This window comes from Cetorhinus maximus, unplaced genomic scaffold, assembly GCF_964194155.1.
Source record: "Cetorhinus maximus unplaced genomic scaffold, sCetMax3.hap1.1 HAP1_SCAFFOLD_1022, whole genome shotgun sequence".
Lineage (NCBI taxonomy): Eukaryota > Metazoa > Chordata > Chondrichthyes > Lamniformes > Cetorhinidae > Cetorhinus > Cetorhinus maximus.
In genome coordinates this window covers 70,001-85,000 of record NW_027596964.1, presented here as the reverse complement: position 1 = coordinate 85,000, position 15,000 = coordinate 70,001, and positions in this window count along the sequence as shown.

Genomic DNA, 15,000 nt, shown 5'->3' with positions numbered 1-15,000 from the left:
TCACTTTTCCGCGCGGCTTGGCTCTAATCAGTGGGGCCGGGCTTAATATACGCCTAAGGGGAGCAATCTGACGGGCGAGGCCGACCTGGAGTAGCTCTCGGAAGGGGTGGGAGGTTGGATTTGAGTCGGTGCTGGCGGAAGGGCTGGATTTCAAGGGCTTGGCCGGCTGGCCGGTGGTTGTCGGAAGCGGTGGGCATGAAGGGATTGTCGGCTTGTAAGGCACGGGCTTAGCGAGGGCGTGGTAGGCCTCGGGAGGAAGCGGGGTGAATGAGGCCGCGGTGGCCGCACCGGGCGTCGCCATTGCCGGCTGCGCAGAGTGGATTGGGGTCGGTGTTGAGTGAGGGGCATTTTCCTTCTGGAAGGTAAGGGCCCGGAGGAGGCTAGTGGTTGGTGCGGTTGTAAGAGTGTGCCGGCGGGTGAAGGGTTGCGAAGGCGGCGCATTTGTAGCCTGCATGGTGAGTGTTAGTGTTGGGGTCGGGGTTGGGGGTCGGTGACGGGGAGAAGGTGAGGGAATAGGGTTAGTGTTGGGGTCGGGGACGGGCAAAGGGTTAGGGTAAGGTTTAAGGGTAGGGTTAGGGTTAGGGTTAGGGTTTGAGTTAGGGCGAGTGTTAGGGTTAGGGTTACGTTTAAGTGCAGGGTTTAGAGCGTGTGTTAGGGCCAGGGTTAGGGTTCGGCGAAGGGTAAGGTAGGCAAAGTGCAGAAGGTGAAATGGTTAACCAGTTAGCAGGCAGGGCAGCCGGCCGGCAATGAGAGCGGCCCGCCCGGTGATAAGGGTGCAGTTAGGTGACGACCAGCCCAGCAGCTCCAGGGGCTAAGTACGGGTGGGTAAACGGTTAACCAGTTAGCAGGCAGGGCAGCCGGCCGGCCGGTAATTAGAGCCGACCTCCCGGCCATACGGGTGCAGTTAGGTGCCGACCAGCCCAGCAGCTCCAGGGGCTAAGTACGTGTGGGTAAATGGTTAACCAGTTAGCAGGCAGGGCAGCCGGCCGGTAATTGGAGCCGCCCGCCCGGCCATAGGGCTGCAGTTAGGTGCCGACCAGCCCAGCAGCTCCAGGGGCGAAGTGCATGTGGGTAAATGATTAACCAGTTAGCAGGCAGGGCAACCGGCCGGTAATTATAGCCGACCTCCCGGCCATACGGGTGCAGTTAGGTGCCGAACAGCCCAGCAGCTCCAGGGGCTAAGTACATGTGGGTAAATGGTTAACCAGTTAGCAGGCAGGGCAACCGGCCGGTAATTATAGCCGACCTCCCGGCCATACGGGTGCAGTTAGGTGCCGAACAGCCCAGCAGCTCCAGGGGCTAAGTACATGTGGGTAAATGGTTAACCAGTTAGCAGGCAGGGAAGCCGGCCGGTAATTGAGGCCGCCCGCCGGGCCATAGGGCTGCAGTTAGGTGCCGACCAGCCCAGCAGCTCCTGGGGCTAAGTACATGTGGGTAAATGATTAACCAGTTAGCAGGCAGAGCAGCCGGCCGGTAAATAGAGCCACCCGCCCGGTGATAAGGGTGCAGTTAGGTGCCGACAGGCCCAGCAGCTCCAGGGGCTAAGTACATGTGGGTAAATGGTTAACCAGTCAGCAGGCAGAGCAGCCGGCCGGCAATTAGAGCCGCCCGCCCGCTAATCAGGGTGCAGATAGGTGCAGAACAGCCCATCATTTTCCAGGGGCTAAGTACATGTGGGTAAATGGTTAACCAGTTAGCAGGCAGAGCAGCCGGCCGGCAATTAGAGCCGCCCGCCCGCTAATCAAGGTGCAGTTAGGTGCAGAACAGCCCATCAGCTCCAGGGGCTAAGTACATGTGGGTCAATGGTTAACCAGTTAGCAGGCAGAGCAGCCGGCCGGCAATTAGAGCCGCCCGCCCGCCCGCTAATAAGGGTGCAGTTAGGTGCAGAACAGCCCATCAGCTTCCAGGGGCTAAGGACATGTGGGTAAATGGTGAACCAGTTAGCAGGCAGGGCAGCCGGCCGGCCGGTAATTAGAGCCGGCCGCCTGTCCGCCCGCTAATAAGGGTGCAGTATGGTGCAGAACAGCCCATCAGTTTCCAGGGGCTAAGTACATGTGGGTAAATGGTTAACCAGTTAGCAGGCAGGGCAGCCGGCCGGCCGGTAATTAGAGCCGTCCGCCTGTCCGCCCGCTATTAAGGGTGCAGTTAGGTGCAGAACAGCCCCTCTGTTTCCAGGGGCTAAGTACATGTGGGTCAATGGTTAACCAGTTAGCAGGCAATGCAGCCGGCCGGCAATTACAGCCGCCCGCCCGCTAATCAGGGTGCAGTTAGGTGCAGAACAGCCCATCAGCTTCCAGGGGCTAAGTACATGTGGGTAAATGGTTAACCAGTTAGCAGGCAGGGCAGCCGGCCGGCCGGTAATTAGAGCCGCCCGCCCGGTGATAAGGGTGCAGTTAGGTGCCGGCCAGCCCAGCAGCTCCAGGGGCTAAGTACATGTGGGTAAATGGTGAACCAGTTAGCAGGCAGGGCAGCCGGCCGGCCGGTAATTAGAGCCGCCCGCCCGGTGATAAGGGTGCAGTTAGGTGCCGGCCAGCCCAGCAGCTCCAGGGGCTAAGTACATGCGGGTAAATGGTTAACCAGTTAGCAGGCAGGGCAGCCGGCCGGCAATTAGAGCCGCCCGCCCGCTAATCAGGGTGCAGTTCGGTGCAGAACAGCCCATCAGCTCCAGGGGCTAAGTACATGTGGGTAAATGGTTAACCAGTTAGCAGGCAGGGCAGCCGGCCGGTAATTAGAGCCGACCTCCCGGCCATTACGGGTGCAGTTAGGTGCCGACCAGCCCAGCAGCTCCAGGGGCTAAGTACATGTGGGTAAATGATTAACCAGTTAGCAGGCAGGGCAGCCGGCCGGCCGGTAATTAGAGCCGACCTCCCGGCCATAGGGCTGCAGTTAGGTGCCGACCAGCCCAGCAGCTCCAGGGGCTAAGTACATGTGGGTAAATGATGAACCAGTTAGCAGGCAGGGCAGCCGGCCGCTAATTACAGCCGCCCGCCCGCTAGTAAGGGTGCAGTTAGGTGCAGGACAGCCCATCAGTTTCCAGGGGCTAAGTACATGTGGGTAAATGGTTAACCAGTTAGCAAGGCAGGGCAGCCGGCCGGCCGGTAATTAGAGCCGGCCGCCTGTCCGCCCGCTAGTAAGGGTGCAGTTAGGTGCAGAACAGCCCCTCAGTTTCCAGGGGCTAAGTACATGTGGGTCAATGGTTAACCAGTTAGCAGGCAGAGCAGCCGGCCGGCAATTAGAGCCGCCCGCCCGCTAATCAGGGTGCAGTTAGGTGCAGAACAGCCCATCAGTATCCAGGGGCTAAGGACATGTGGGTAAATGGTGAACCAGTTAGCAGGCAGGGCAGCCGGCCGGCCGGTAATTAGAGCCGGCCGCCTGTCCGCCCGCTAATAAGGGTGCAGTTAGGTGCAGAACAGCCCATCAGTTTCCAGGGGCTAAGTACATGTGGGTAAATGGTTAACCAGTTAGCAGGCAGGGCAGCCGGCCGGCCGGTAATTAGAGCCGGCCGCCTGTCCGCCCGCTAATAAGGGTGCAGTTAGGTGCAGAACAGCCCCTCTGTTTCCAGGGGCTAAGTACATGTGGGTCAATGGTTAACCAGTTAGCAGGCAGAGCAGCCGGCCGGCAATTACAGCCGCCCGCCCGCTAATCAGGGTGCAGTTAGGTGCAGAACAGCCCATCAGTATCCAGGGGCTAAGTACATGTGGGTAAAGGGTTTACCAGTTAGCAGGCAGGGCAGCCGGCCGGCCGGCAATTAGTGCCGACCTCCCGGCAACAAGGGTGCAGTTAGGTCGCCGACCAGCCCAGCAGCTCCAGGGGCTAAGTATATGTGAGTAAATGGTTGACCAGTTAAGCAGGCATGGCAGCCGGCCGGTAAGCGGAGCGTCCCGCCCCGTAATACGGGTGCAGTTAGCTGCAGAACACACCGGCAGGTCCAGGGACGAAGTACTTGGACGGGGAAACGGTTAACCAGTTAACAGGCAGGGCAGCCGTACGGGCAGTAGAGCCGCCCGCCCCGTAATACGGGTGCAGTTCGCGGCAGACCAGCCCCGCAGCTCAAAAGTCTAAGTGGAGAACGGGGAACCGGTTGACCGGTGAGCCGAAGCATGCCAGCAGGCAGGGAAGGTGCAAAAAGGGCCGATAAGACCGAACCGGCACGAGTAACAGGCTGCCGGGGGCGGGTTCCCAGCAAACCAGGTGAGGGGGCGTGGCCGGAGGCCGCGCAGCAGAGCCGCCCGCCCGTGAGTACGGTTAGAGGCAGCAGCGGGCTTCCCCAGCAGGGCAGAAGCCGAAGTGCAGGGAGCGAAATGGTTAACCAGCGAGCAGGCAGCATTCCGGCAGGGCTGGAGGGCGAAAAACGGCGTAAAATAACGGACCGGCAGGAGGAAATGGCTGCCGGGGGGCGGACCCAGAGCCCTCACGTGAGGGGGCGGTTCGGGAGGCAGAGCCGCGCATGCGCGGTTGGAAAACGCGTCACGTCGGAGCAGGGTGAAATCATTAACCAGTCGGCCGCTTCGACGTCGGCTGGCCGGGCCGAGGAGGGTCGGACCGGGGAAAGGTTCCCGGTTTCGTGTCCGTCGGGTGGTCCCGAGTGCGGCAGGAAAAAATCCGGAGTCCTGGGAGCCTTTTTTAAAAAAGAACCGGTCCGGGATGGGGTCGGATTTGGAAGCGTTTGCGGGGCCTAGGTGCCTCTTCGTCGGCATGACTACCGGACGGTCACCCGCCGATCGGCATTTGCGATTTGTTGGCTGGGGAGGTTGGCGGGGTACCTGCAGAATAGTAGGAGGTGGCAAATCGAGAATCGGTCGACATCGCCAAGTGCCTTCTCGAGCCTCCAGGTCTGCAGGGACCGACCCAGGCTGCCCCCAAACCGACCGCGAGGCCGTGCCGGGCGGCCATTTTTGGCCATTTTCGGCATTTTTCGCGTCTTTCGGTAGGTCACGGAAAGCGGCGGCCTGAAGCCCGGGCGTGCCCGGGGAAGGCTCCCCTTCGCCCGCGGGACCGGATTTGCCCCGGAAACGTCCCGAAGCCGGCCGGGAAGGCGGTTTCGAGGGCGAAGCACCTCCGATTGCCTTCGCAAGGCCGGGGAAAGTGGCCCCTGGGCCCGGGAGAGCAAAATCCGTGCGAGGACGGAAGCCCATGAGGTCAGATCCGAGGCTCTTACCCGGCGCCCGGTGGGGGTATTCCCGCAAAGAGCAGCGAGTGCGCCCGGCGACGGGTCAAGTTGCAATTTCTGGCATGCCACGCCTGGAGCTGGTTCATGAGTTCCCCTCGGAAGTCCCGATGAGGAAAGGGAAAAATGGCGTTTTGCGGGCTTTGGGGCCTCTTCGTCGGTAGGACTACCGCCCGAACTTACGGTTGGAATTGTCGGCAGGGGAGGTTGGCGGGGTACCTGCAGAATAGTAGGAGGTGGCAAATCGAGAATCGGTCGACATCGCCAAACGCCTTCTCGAGCCTCCAGGTCTGCAGGGACCGACCCAGGCTGCCGCCAAACCGACCGACAGGCCCTGCCGGCGGCCATTTTTGGCCATTTTCGGCATTTTTCGCCTCTTTCGGCCGGGATGGAAAAGCGGCGGCCTGAAGCCCGGGCCTGCCCGGGGAAGCCTCCTAATCGCCCGGGGGACCGGATTTGCCCCGGTGAGAGCCCCCGAAACGCCCCGAAGCCGGCCGGGAAGGCGGCCAAGGGCGAAGCACCTCGCATTGCGTTGGCAGGCCGTGCAAAGTGGCCTCCGGGCCCGCGAGACAATGCAGGGTGCCCTCGGTGTGCCCCTGAGAAATGGTTAACCAAACGAAGGACAGTGGGCCTCGGATTGCATTGGCAGGCCGTGCAAAGGGGCCCCCGGGCCCGCGAGACGTTACAGATTGCCCTCGGTGTGCCCCTGAGAAATGGTTAACCAATTGGACTTAGTCTCTGGCGGAGAGGCAAAGTGTTTTCACGAGAAATGGTTAACCAATTGGACTTAGTCTCTGGCAGAGAGGCAAAGTGTTTTCACGAGAAATGGTTAACCAATTGGACTTAGTCTCTGGCAGAGAGGCAAAGTGTTTTCCTGAGAAATGGTTAACCAATTGGACTTAGTCTCTGAACGGCAGGCAAACTGTGCCCCTGAGAAATGGTTAACCAATTGGACTTAGTCTCTGGCAGAGAGGCAAAGTGTTTTCTCGAGAAATAATTAACCAATGAGGCCAATGGACCTCGGGTTGCATTGGCAGGCCGGGCAATGTGGCTCTTGGGCCCGCGAGAGCAAAATCCGTGCACAGACGGAAGTCCATGAGGTCAGATCCGAGGCCTTTACCCGGCACCCGGTGGGGGTATTCCCGCAGAGAGTAGCGAATCTGCCCGGCGACGGGTCAAGTTGCAATTTCTGGCATGCCACTCATGGAGCTGGTTAATGAGTTCCCCTCGGAAGTCCCGATGAGGAAAGGGCAAAATGGCGTTTTGCGGGCTTTGGGGCCTCTTCGTCGGTAGGACTACCGCCCGACCTTACGGTTGGAATTGTCGGCAGGGGAGGTTGGCGGGGTACCTGCAGAATAGTAGGAGGTGGCAAATCGAGAATCGGTCGACATCGCCAAAAACCTTCTCGAGCCTCCAGGTCTGCAGGGACCGACCCAGGCTGCCGCCAAACCGACCGAGAGGCCCTGCCGGCGGCCATTTTTGGCCATTTTCGGCATTTTTCGCCTCTTTCGGCCGGGATGGAAAAGCGGCGGCCTGAAGCCCGGGCCTGCCCGGGGAGGCCTCCTAATCGCCCGGGGGACCGGATTTGCCCCGGTGAGAGCCCCCGAAACGTCCCGAAGCCGGCCGGGAAGGCGGCCAAGGGCGAAGGACCTCGGATTGCATTGGCAGGCCGTGCAAAGTGGCCTCCGGGCCCGCGAGACAATGCAGGGTGCCCTCGGTGTGCCCCTGAGAAATGGTTAACCAAACGAAGGACAGTGCGCCTCGGATTGCATTGGCAGGCCGTGCAAAGGGGCCCCCGGGCCCGCGAGACGTTACAGGTTGCCCTCGGTGTGCCCCTGAGAAATGGTTAACCAATTGGACTTAGTCTCTGGCAGAGAGACAAAGTGTTTTCAAGAGAAATGGTTAACCAATTGGACTTAGTCTCTGGCAGAGAGGCAAAGTGTTTTCACGAGAAATGGTTAACCAATTGGACTTAGTCTCTGGCGGAGAGGCAAAGTGTTTTCAAGAGAAATGATTAACCAATTGGACTTAGTCTCTGGCAGAGAGGCAAAGTGTTTTCAAGAGAAATGGTTAACCAATTGGACTTAGTCTCTGGCGGAGAGACAAAGTGTTTTCAAGAGAAATGGATAACCAATTGGACTTAGTCTCTGGCAGAGAGGCAAAGTGTTTTCACGAGAAATGGTTAACCAATTGGACTTAGTTTCTGGCAGAGAGGCAAAGTGTTTTCAAGAGAAATGGTTAACCAATTGGACTTAGTCTCTGGCGGAGAGACAAAGTGTTTTCAAGAGAAATGGATAACCAATTGGACTTAGTCTCTGGCAGAGAGGCAAAGTGTTTTCACGAGAAATGGTTAACCAATTGGACTTAGTCTCTGGCAGAGAGGCAAAGTGTTTTCCAGAGAAATGGTTAACCAATTGGACTTAGTCTCTGGCGGAGAGACAAAGTGTTTTCAAGAGAAATGGTTAACCAATTGGACTTCGTCTCTGGCAGAGAGGCAAAGTGTTTTCAAGAGAAATGGTTAACCAATTGGACTTGGTCTCTGAACGGCAGGCAAATTGTGGCCTTGAGAAATGATTAACCAATTGGACTTAGTCTCTGGCGGAGAGGCAAAGTGTTTTCACGAGAAATGGTTAACCAGTTGGACTTAGTCTCTGGCGGAGAGACAAAGTGTTTTCCAGAGAAATGGATAACCAATTGGACTTAGTCTCTGGCAGAGAGGCAAAGTGTTTTCACGAGAAATGGTTAACCAATTGGACTTAGTCTCTGGCAGAGAGGCAAAGTGTTTTCAAGAGAAATGGTTAACCAATTGGACTTAGTCTCTGGCAGAGAGGCAAAGTGTTTTCAAGAGAAATGGTTAACCAATTGGACTTAGTCTCTGAACGGCAGGCAAATTGTGGCCTTGAGAAATGATTAACCAATTGGACTTAGTCTCTGGCGGAGAGGCAAAGTGTTTTCTCGAGAAATAATTAACCAATGAGGCCAATGGACCTCGGGTTGCATTGGCAGGCCGGGCAATGAGGCTCTTGGGCCCGCGAGAGCAAAATCCGTGCACAGACGGAAGTCCATGAGGTCAGATCCGAGGCCTTTACCCGGCACCCGGTGGGGGTATTCCCGCAGAGAGTAGCGAATCTGCCCGGCGACGGGTCAAGTTGCAATTTCTGGCATGCCACTCATGGAGCTGGTTAATGAGTTCCCCGCGGAAGTCCCGATGAGGAAAGGGCAAAATGGCGTTTTGCGGGCTTTGGGGCCTCTTCGTCGGTAGGACTACCGCCCGACCTTACGGTTGGAATTGTCGGCAGGGGAGGTTGGCGGGGTACCTGCAGAATAGTAGGAGGTGGCAAATCGAGAATCGGTCGACATCGCCAAAAACCTTCTCGAGCCTCCAGGTCTGCAGGGACCGACCCAGGCTGCCGCCAAACCGACCGAGAGGCCCTGCCGGCGGCCATTTTTGGCCATTTTCGGCATTTTTCGCCTCTTTCGGCCGGGATGGAAAAGCGGCGGCCTGAAGCCCGGGCCTGCCCGGGGAGGCCTCCTAATCGCCCGGGGGACCGGATTTGCCCCGGTGAGAGCCCCCGAAACGTCCCGAAGCCGGCCGGGAAGGCGGCCAAGGGCGAAGCACCTCGCATTGCGTTGGCAGGCCGTGCAAAGTGGCCTCCGGGCCCGCGAGACAATGCAGGGTGCCCTCGGTGTGCCCCTGAGAAATGGTTAACCAAACGAAGGACAGTGCGGCTCGGATTGCATTGGCAGGCCGTGCAAAGGGGCCCCCGGGCCCGCGAGACGTTACAGATTGCCCTCGGTGAGCCCCTGAGAAATGGTTAACCAATTGGACTTAGTCTCTGGCAGAGAGGCAAAGTGTTTTCACGAGAAATGGTTAACCAATTGGACTTAGTCTCTGGCGGAGAGACAAAGTGTTTTCACGAGAAATGGTTAACCAATTGGACTTAGTCTCTGGCAGAGAGGCAAAGTGTTTTCAAGAGAAATGGTTAACCAGTTGGACTTAGTCTCTGGCAGAGAGGCAAAGTGTTTTCACGAGAAATGGTTAACCAATTGGACTTAGTCTCTGGCGGAGAGGCAAAGTGTTTTCCAGAGAAATGATTAACCAATTGGACTTAGTCTCTGGCGGAGAGACAAAGTGTTTTCAAGAGAAATGGTTAACCAATTGGACTTAGTCTCTGGCAGAGAGGCAAAGTGTTTTCAAGAGAAATGGTTAACCAATTGGACTTAGTCTCTGGCAGAGAGGCAAAGTGTTTTCCAGAGAAATGGTTAACCAATTGGACTTAGTCTCTGGCAGAGAGGCAAAGTGTTTTCCAGAGAAATGGTTAACCAATTGGACTTAGTCTCTGGCGGAGAGACAAAGTGTTTTCAAGAGAAATGGATAACCAATTGGACTTAGTCTCTGGCAGAGAGGCAAAGTGTTTTCACGAGAAATGGTTAACCAATTGGACTTAGTCTCTGGCAGAGAGGCAAAGTGTTTTCAAGAGAAATGGTTAACCAATTGGACTTAGTCTCTGGCGGAGAGACAAAGTGTTTTCAAGAGAAATGGTTAACCAATTGGACTTCGTCTCTGGCAGAGAGGCAAAGTGTTTTCAAGAGAAATGGTTAACCAATTGGACTTGGTCTCTGAACGGCAGGCAAATTGTGGCCTTGAGAAATGATTAACCAATTGGACTTAGTCTCTGGCGGAGAGGCAAAGTGTTTTCACGAGAAATGGTTAACCAGTTGGACTTAGTCTCTGGCGGAGAGACAAAGTGTTTTCCAGAGAAATGGATAACCAATTGGACTTAGTCTCTGGCAGAGAGGCAAAGTGTTTTCACGAGAAATGGTTAACCAATTGGACTTAGTCTCTGGCAGAGAGGCAAAGTGTTTTCAAGAGAAATGGTTAACCAATTGGACTTAGTCTCTGGCAGAGAGGCAAAGTGTTTTCAAGAGAAATGGTTAACCAATTGGACTTAGTCTCTGAACGGCAGGCAAATTGTGGCCTTGAGAAATGATTAACCAATTGGACTTAGTCTCTGGCGGAGAGGCAAAGTGTTTTCTCGAGAAATAATTAACCAATGAGGCCAATGGACCTCGGGTTGCATTGGCAGGCCGGGCAATGAGGCTCTTGGGCCCGCGAGAGCAAAATCCGTGCACAGACGGAAGTCCATGAGGTCAGATCCGAGGCCTTTACCCGGCACCCGGTGGGGGTATTCCCGCAGAGAGTAGCGAATCTGCCCGGCGACGGGTCAAGTTGCAATTTCTGGCATGCCACTCATGGAGCTGGTTAATGAGTTCCCCGCGGAAGTCCCGATGAGGAAAGGGCAAAATGGCGTTTTGCGGGCTTTGGGGCCTCTTCGTCGGTAGGACTACCGCCCGACCTTACGGTTGGAATTGTCGGCAGGGGAGGTTGGCGGGGTACCTGCAGAATAGTAGGAGGTGGCAAATCGAGAATCGGTCGACATCGCCAAAAACCTTCTCGAGCCTCCAGGTCTGCAGGGACCGACCCAGGCTGCCGCCAAACCGACCGAGAGGCCCTGCCGGCGGCCATTTTTGGCCATTTTCGTCATTTTTCGCCTCTTTCGGCCGGGATGGAAAAGCGGCGGCCTGAAGCCCGGGCCTGCCCGGGGAGGCCTCCTAATCGCCCGGGGGACCGGATTTGCCCCGGTGAGAGCCCCCGAAACGTCCCGAAGCCGGCCGGGAAGGCGGCCAAGGGCGAAGCACCTCGCATTGCGTTGGCAGGCCGTGCAAAGTGGCCTCCGGGCCCGCGAGACAATGCAGGGTGCCCTCGGTGTGCCCCTGAGAAATGGTTAACCAAACGAAGGACAGTGCGGCTCGGATTGCATTGGCAGGCCGTGCAAAGGGGCCCCCGGGCCCGCGAGACGTTACAGATTGCCCTCGGTGAGCCCCTGAGAAATGGTTAACCAATTGGACTTAGTCTCTGGCAGAGAGGCAAAGTGTTTTCACGAGAAATGGTTAACCAATTGGACTTAGTCTCTGGCGGAGAGACAAAGTGTTTTCACGAGAAATGGTTAACCAATTGGACTTAGTCTCTGGCAGAGAGGCAAAGTGTTTTCAAGAGAAATGGTTAACCAGTTGGACTTAGTCTCTGGCAGAGAGGCAAAGTGTTTTCACGAGAAATGGTTAACCAATTGGACTTAGTCTCTGGCGGAGAGGCAAAGTGTTTTCAAGAGAAATGATTAACCAATTGGACTTAGTCTCTGGCGGAGAGACAAAGTGTTTTCAAGAGAAATGGTTAACCAATTGGACTTAGTCTCTGGCAGAGAGGCAAAGTGTTTTCAAGAGAAATGGTTAACCAATTGGACTTAGTCTCTGGCAGAGAGGCAAAGTGTTTTCCAGAGAAATGGTTAACCAATTGGACTTAGTCTCTGGCAGAGAGGCAAAGTGTTTTCCAGAGAAATGGTTAACCAATTGGACTTAGTCTCTGGCGGAGAGACAAAGTGTTTTCAAGAGAAATGGATAACCAATTGGACTTAGTCTCTGGCAGAGAGGCAAAGTGTTTTCACGAGAAATGGTTAACCAATTGGACTTAGTCTCTGGCAGAGAGGCAAAGTGTTTTCAAGAGAAATGGTTAACCAATTGGACTTAGTCTCTGGCGGAGAGACAAAGTGTTTTCAAGAGAAATGGTTAACCAATTGGACTTCGTCTCTGGCAGAGAGGCAAAGTGTTTTCAAGAGAAATGGTTAACCAATTGGACTTGGTCTCTGAACGGCAGGCAAATTGTGGCCTTGAGAAATGATTAACCAATTGGACTTAGTCTCTGGCGGAGAGGCAAAGTGTTTTCACGAGAAATGGTTAACCAGTTGGACTTAGTCTCTGGCGGAGAGACAAAGTGTTTTCCAGAGAAATGGATAACCAATTGGACTTAGTCTCTGGCAGAGAGGCAAAGTGTTTTCACGAGAAATGGTTAACCAATTGGACTTAGTCTCTGGCAGAGAGGCAAAGTGTTTTCAAGAGAAATGGTTAACCAATTGGACTTAGTCTCTGGCAGAGAGGCAAAGTGTTTTCAAGAGAAATGGTTAACCAATTGGACTTAGTCTCTGAACGGCAGGCAAATTGTGGCCTTGAGAAATGATTAACCAATTGGACTTAGTCTCTGGCGGAGAGGCAAAGTGTTTTCTCGAGAAATAATTAACCAATGAGGCCAATGGACCTCGGGTTGCATTGGCAGGCCGGGCAATGAGGCTCTTGGGCCCGCGAGAGCAAAATCCGTGCACAGACGGAAGTCCATGAGGTCAGATCCGAGGCCTTTACCCGGCACCCGGTGGGGGTATTCCCGCAGAGAGTAGCGAATCTGCCCGGCGACGGGTCAAGTTGCAATTTCTGGCATGCCACTCATGGAGCTGGTTAATGAGTTCCCCGCGGAAGTCCCGATGAGGAAAGGGCAAAATGGCGTTTTGCGGGCTTTGGGGCCTCTTCGTCGGTAGGACTACCGCCCGACCTTACGGTTGGAATTGTCGGCAGGGGAGGTTGGCGGGGTACCTGCAGAATAGTAGGAGGTGGCAAATCGAGAATCGGTCGACATCGCCAAAAACCTTCTCGAGCCTCCAGGTCTGCAGGGACCGACCCAGGCTGCCGCCAAACCGACCGAGAGGCCCTGCCGGCGGCCATTTTTGGCCATTTTCGGCATTTTTCGCCTCTTTCGGCCGGGATGGAAAAGCGGCGGCCTGAAGCCCGGGCCTGCCCGGGGAGGCCTCCTAATCGCCCGGGGGACCGGATTTGCCCCGGTGAGAGCCCCCGAAACGTCCCGAAGCCGGCCGGGAAGGCGGCCAAGGGCGAAGCACCTCGCATTGCGTTGGCAGGCCGTGCAAAGTGGCCTCCGGGCCCGCGAGACAATGCAGGGTGCCCTCGGTGTGCCCCTGAGAAATGGTTAACCAAACGAAGGACAGTGCGGCTCGGATTGCATTGGCAGGCCGTGCAAAGGGGCCCCCGGGCCCGCGAGACGTTACAGATTGCCCTCGGTGAGCTCCTGAGAAATGGTTAACCAATTGGACTTAGTCTCTGGCAGAGAGGCAAAGTGTTTTCAAGAGAAATGGTTAACCAATTGGACTTAGTCTCTGGCGGAGAGACAAAGTGTTTTCAAGAGAAATGGTTAACCAATTGGACTTAGTCTCTGGCAGAGAGGCAAAGTGTTTTCAAGAGAAATGGTTAACCAATTGGACTTAGTCTCTGGCAGAGAGGCAAAGTGTTTTCCAGAGAAATGGTTAACCAATTGGACTTAGTCTCTGGCGGAGAGACAAAGTGTTTTCAAGAGAAATGGATAACCAATTGGACTTAGTCTCTGGCAGAGAGGCAAAGTGTTTTCACGAGAAATGGTTAACCAATTGGACTTAGTCTCTGGCAGAGAGGCAAAGTGTTTTCAAGAGAAATGGTTAACCAATTGGACTTAGTCTCTGGCGGAGAGACAAAGTGTTTTCAAGAGAAATGGTTAACCAATTGGACTTAGTCTCTGGCAGAGAGGCAAAGTGTTTTCAAGAGAAATGGTTAACCAATTGGACTTGGTCTCTGAACGGCAGGCAAATTGCGGCCTTGAGAAATGATTAACCAATTGGACTTAGTCTCTGGCAGAGAGGCAAAGTGTTTTCCTGAGAAATGGTTAACCAATTGGACTTAGTCTCTGGCGGAGAGGCAAAGTGTTTCCCGTTGTAATGGTTGGCCAATGCACTTCGGATTGCGTTGGCAGGCCGTGGAAAGTGGCTCTTGCGCCCGCGAGAGCAAAATCCGTGCGCAGACGGAAGTCCATGAGGTCAGATCCGAGGCCTTTACCCGGCACCCGGTGGGGGTATTCCCGCAGAGAGTAGCGGGTGTGCCCGGCGACGGGTCAAGTTGCAATTTCTGGCATACCACTCCTGGAGCTCGTTAATGAGTTCCCCTCGGAAGTCCCGATGAGAAAATGGCAAAATGGCGTTTTGCGGGCTTTGGGGCCTCCTGGACGGTAGGCCTACCGCCCGACCTTACGGTTGCAATTGTTGGCAGGGGAGGTTGGCGGGGTACCCGGAGATTTTCGGGGACACGATTTTCAGAACATTTTCAGACAACGGTCACACTTTAAAAATGCCCAGAAAAGTGCGACTTTGAGGGTGGTAAGCGTTTTCAAATAGAATACCTTTCAAAGAGCTCTCGGAAGTCCTATATGAGGATTTAAGATGAATTTGTGCGGGCTTTCCGAACTCCGTTGTCGGTCTGAAATATCGGCCAGGGTCCAGACCGGTGGTAACCCTGGTTTAATAAACATGGCGTGTGGCGAAAAGAACAGACAAAATGACAAAGTGTCAAATATATATATACATGTGTATTTATGAACAAAAAAAATCACAAAGTGTCACCTGGCGGTGTACTTGATGATGAAAAATAAAAATACAAAGTCTGTTCACAGGCACCTTTGGGGCGGGGGTGCCTGAGTCCCCTTGGGTTGCACACTATAGAGTGTTTGACATGGACAGAGTCAACACTGTGTGCGTGCCCAGAACCCTTTTGAACGCAGGCGACGCACGCCGGTCGGCATTTCCTCTCCGTGCGAGCGCCAACAGGTTGCTTCCGTTGTTTTACAAATAAGAAAATTGTATTTATGAGCAGCAAAACAAAAAATCACAAAGTTTCACCTGGCGGTGTACTTGATGATGAGAAATAAAAATACAAAGCCTGTTCGCAGGCACCTAGGGGGCGGGCGGGGTGCCTGAGTCCCCTTGGGTTGCACACTGTAGTGTTTGACATGGGCAGAGTCAGCACTGTGTGCGTGCCCAGAACCGATGTGAACGCAGGCGACGCACGCCAGTCGGCATTTCCTAGCCGTGCGAGCGCCAACATGTTGCTTCCGATGTTTTACAAATAAGAAA